Source organism: Pygoscelis adeliae, unplaced genomic scaffold (genome assembly GCF_000699105.1).
Source record: "Pygoscelis adeliae isolate BGI_AS28 unplaced genomic scaffold, ASM69910v1 Scaffold300, whole genome shotgun sequence".
NCBI classification, from domain to species: domain Eukaryota; kingdom Metazoa; phylum Chordata; class Aves; order Sphenisciformes; family Spheniscidae; genus Pygoscelis; species Pygoscelis adeliae.
This window is the reverse complement of record NW_008824004.1, coordinates 2,381,271-2,386,468: the sequence shown is the minus strand read 5'-3', so window position 1 is coordinate 2,386,468 and position 5,198 is coordinate 2,381,271.

Below are 5,198 nucleotides of genomic sequence, written 5' to 3'. Positions count from 1 at the left end.
GAAGAGCGTAATGGCGTGCACTGAGTGTACACAGCATCTGAGTGAAGATGTGATCTTGAGCACCTGCAAGGCTGGAGAAAAATTTAGTGGTTCATTTAATACTTTTACAAGCTCCACCATGCACAGAAATCTATCTGTAGTTACTGACTACAGACTTGTCTCTCACGTCCCACTGGTGTCCTTTCAAAGTCCTTTTACCCCCATTTCTTTCCAATAAAGGATCATGAGGTACTTGATTCCTCTGTGCTTTTTCATGTCAAAAATGCTGTAGCCTTCCGAAGGCACAGGACCTGGCCAGTCCTTCCTGATGGAAGCACAGCTGTGATTCTGACTGTACTTCTCACCCTGGGCTGCCTTTACACTGCATTTTCCTCTGGGGGAGACAAAGATGCCACTGGCAGAGAGGCAGTTTTCTGTGATGAGGATATTGGGCAGGAGGTTAAATGGTCTCCTTGGCTGGTTTCCTTCGGACTCTTCAGAGACACTTGCTCTGCACTTGGCAGAGGGCCGCAGACAGTAGAGATGGAGTTGGCCGTGACTCTCTGACAGCAATTTCACGTCTGAAAATGCCCCTTGGTTTTTCTGCACAAAGGTATTTAGGGAATGCCAGGGACTGTAGGTCCAGGCTGTGCCTCAGATAAATGCCTGCCTCTCCCCGGGACGGTGCCTTTGGCAGGGCGGATGCTTTGTGCGAGGAATGCTGTCGGGGGTTGCCACATTTGCTTTGGAGGGTTTGAGGCCTCCCAGCTCACCAACATTTTTGCATTTACATTACAAGTTACGTTTCTTTTAACTCTCCAATCAAACTGAGCTAATATATTGCAATGGAGAAGAACATGTTCTTGAGTGGTATTTTTTAATGTAATGCTCAACTGCTCTTCGACCTTGGCCAGACCTGGATTTTTCCTATATCCTATGAGATTTAAATGCTTAAATAAAAAGACACTTGCTTGTGGACACATCTTAACTTTCTCCTCCTTCATGTCTCCTGAATCATTTTATTCTGATCTGCTCTACACTGCTGCATATACATGAAACTGGCCTTAAAATTCAAGGCTGGCACATCCATGCCCATCATTCTTATCTGGACACAATGGATAATTGCTTGTCTGATGATTTCAGCAGGGGTAAAGGCTCAAGTCTTTAGTGACCATGTTTATATGAAGGAAAGGAGATGTTCCATGGCACTAGTTTCTCAAAACTTGCAAGTGCTGTCCCTTAAGGGCAAAGCTATTTCTCTTACAGCATATGTAGTGGAGCTGCACCGAAGGTACATCCTAATCCCCATGTTAAGTCTTACAAGTTTTATAGATTTAGATAAACAATGTTTGATATCCCTTGTGGCAGACCCGCAGGTTATTTCATATGAAATAACAAGTGGGCTCCTATTCCTTCTCTAGCAAAGTTTGATCCACTGTGTCATAGAGTTGGCTAGGAGTACGGAAAGCAGGAGATTTATGGATGATAAAAAGGATGACATCATGTGTCTGGCCCACTGTCTATGTTGCTGCTGCCTGCAAAGAAGTGTGTTTTAGGCAGAACTGCTCTTCTGCCCACTTCAGTGCCCTTGCCTGCTTGCAGGAAGGGGCTGGATCATGACAAAGTCCAAGCCCTAGGCTACCTTATTCCCCGTCCGCACGGCTTTTCCCTCCATGCTGGCAAGGGCCAGGCATGGGAGAGCCCCGGGTGCCCACTCCTCCAGCTGTAAGCTGACAGAGTACAGTGTTTGGGAAGGGCATCAGGTGTTAAGGGTTAGCTGAGATAGCTGTCATGTAGCACTTGCCAAGTTCAGGTAAATCTTCCTACAGCTGGGCTTTGCCTCCCAGCTTTGCTGACATGGTCAGCGAGATAAGCGTATTTGTGGACATGGTAGGTAGCACTAGTCTGGCAAGAGGATCTTTCCAAGATTGTGTGTTTGCCTTTGTCCAGCTGAGGGGGCCAAGGTGACCGAAGGGTGGAAGAGGAGGGAGGTGGAAGGCCCTTCTGCTAGTCTTGGACCATGCAGAAATGCTCCCACCGAGCTTTGCATGCAGAATTGCCACAGCAAGGCAAGCAAGGCCCCCGTCCCCAAGGGTAGCATCAGCTTAGTGGCATGCACTGCACAGGAAACAAGACACTGTTTTGCACTGACATTTTACATTTAGCAGTTTCTCACTGCCAAATCTCACCAACACTTGCAGTAGCCACCAATAGCCAGGTAGTAGGCTTTTACAAATGACCATAGAGACTGAGGAACACAAGTCAAACAAAAAGTCACTGCAGAATCCCAGTGCTCAACCCCAGTCCTACTGGTATGTAGGAGAGAGGGGTCAAGATCCAGTTTTGATCTAAATCAACCTGTATGCCAGGCTTATGTTATGGGGCACTTGCTGCTTGTGGTCATGGGAAACTCTTCCTGTGACTGTTGGTTTTGTTAGAAAATGTCAAAATTGTCAGTGTGGTCAGAAGCACCATGTCCGCTTTCCTGACACAGAGGGTTTTTCTGGTGTAAGGAGGAGTGTCACACCTTGTGAAGCCTTGAAGCCAGGGGTAGATGGTGGTCACTAGAGACTGGGATTTTCAGGTTCCAGAAAAAAAATTGGCCCTTAGCTCCCATGAACCCTCTGTTCTAAATGAATGATTAATTTGTGTAGACTTCTCTGAGTGGCTCAGCCTTTGGGAAATTATGATGCTGTTACCTCACCCTTCTATCGTCTATTCTAACACTTCTCCTTTTCCAGTGTTTTTCCTACCATGATGCCTGCTTTAAAGTCTTTGTGGTAGCAAAAAAATAAATCTCTCACGGGGAACACGTTTAGAAGCTTGGATTTCACATATATCAAATATAGACAGTGAAACCTGTAGAATGCAGGGTTCCTCAGGAAAAAATGTGGCCTGAGCTGTGGAAAATGAGTTTTCTTCCAGCTCTCATAAGGTCTACAGCAACCTCTGGAAATCTGCAGACTGCTCAGTGGATGACCAGCTAACTGCAGAAACTCCCAAGAAGGCTTGCAGTAGAAATTCCAGGCATTTCTGAAAGAACTGAATAAAAAGCATCTGTCTGAGCTAGTGCATAATCTCTTTTGATCTGAGTTCAGATATGAGGTTTTATAGCGGTTTATGTCAATCAGGGTATGAAACTATCATAAAACATGACAGTAGATAATACTAAATTTATTACATCAAAGTCAACAGCATATAATGACTTAACTCCACGGGACTGCATCAAGAGCTACCCAAATATTTTTAGCACATATTAGGGAAACAGACTTCAGGGTGGATCCCTTTTTTGTTGTGTATTTATGTCTGCTTTTATATTTTTGAGGCAACAGTGATGAACTTTGTCCTCTTGCAGAACATTTATAACACCGGTAGGACTAGACAAGAAACCTTCAGTCAGATATTGTTGTATCAGTGCGAAGTATCAAAAATATCAGCACCACTCTGGAAAAGGACATGCAGGCTTTGTCTTGCAATATTTTTGATCTCTCTGAATCTGAGCTGCTCCAGAGACAAAACAAAAGTGTCAGTCTTTCAGCAGGTGTAAGTCAACACTGCTCTATCAGTTTCAGAGTCACTGGTATCTTAATGGAGGGACGTCAGGTGGTGAGCTGTACTATGTCTCTAATAGCAGCTGGTCAGTTTTTTCTTCTAGAGATGTCCTTTTTCATATTATTAAAATTACTTGGTGAACCTCAGTCTTTATGAACATGGTCCCCCTCTCTGTAACTGTGATGGTGCTACTTGTACAGACCTCCTCTGCAGGGATGACGTTGCTCCCATTCCCATGTCCATGGCTGGCATCACTCCTTCCTCATCCCAGGAAACAGCCTGAGCATATCAGAGCTGAAGCTGGTGTGAGAGATGAGGACCAGGACGAAACACCTCCCACCCCACCAGTGTCATAGCCACCTCTGTAGAGGAAGGTTTGCCCAGGCTGGCTCCAAGCCTCAGGTTTCCTGGGAAATGAGGCGTAATGAGTGGAGAATGACCAGGTCCAAATAGCATCACCTACCATAATGTTGAGGCTTGATCATCATTAAGTGTGAAGGAAAATAGCAACTGATAGTTGTCTAAAGTCTTAGTGGTTTCATCCCACTTACAAATTTTGTCCACAGAACAGAAGCTACCGTGTTATCTGGTACCCTTCCTATAGGCAGACCCAAAGCAGAATGGGCAGAGATGTTCATTGCTAGGTTTGCGGTGTTCATCTGTAGGGTGGGTTATGCTTAAACAAGGCCGATGCACATTGCAGAAGTGCCTTGAAACAGTTTCCACTGCTGCAGCTTTTTTCCATAACATTAGTCTAGTGAAAGACTTGAAGAGTCAATGCTGTCAATTGTTTTTCAGGGTAAACAGCTTACGACAATTTCCTACAGGAAGTACAAATTTTTAGCTTCATTTATCTGGTACTTGTAAAGATTTAGTTTATTTTTCTATTGTTTACAAGATTTCTTTTTAAGAAGGAAAAGGCTGTTATATGCACATTTGCTTATTTGACTGAATGCTAAGGGAAGGCACAAAGAATTTACAAGCAACTATGATGCAGTATAATTTCAACAAGCTGCAGGTCTTTCTAACAGACAATAAAGACCTTTGAGCAGGCCAGCAAATGAAATAGATACTAGATGCAAAGCCTCATGGTTTAGGAGTTTAGGAAAAGAAGCAACTTGCACTATAGAAAGTTAGTTTTCTGATTGGCCCTGAAGTCACTTACAATTTAGGAAAGGGCATGTTTTTATCCATTTCTGAAGATTATATGAATTTCAAGTTTTCAAATAATGCAACATGTGGGCTAGGAAATATGCTTTCTGGGAAAATTTCTTTGTGCATGACTCCTTCGGCAGCTGAATTCCTGTCTCTCTGCTGCAGGAGCCTCCTTCCTAGGTGACTGTAGCAGCAATGTTTTCTGACAGAATATGTGTGAAAAAGAATCACACTTGGCCAGATGTGATAGCAGCATGATTATGGTGGTAGATCCAGAGGTGTGAGTCTGATGTAGACTTGCAGCAGAGACTGCCCTTTATTGACCTGACTGCAAATAAATGTTTGATCATTTGAGCGGAAGGTAAAGGATGGGGGATGCTGATTGAGATAGATAGGTAAATTGATTGATTGATTGATTGATTGATTGATTCACTTCTCTGTCTCTCTCTATACACACAAGATATTGTTTGCAGATAGGATCTGTAGATTTATTTTGAAAGAGATGCCCCAGG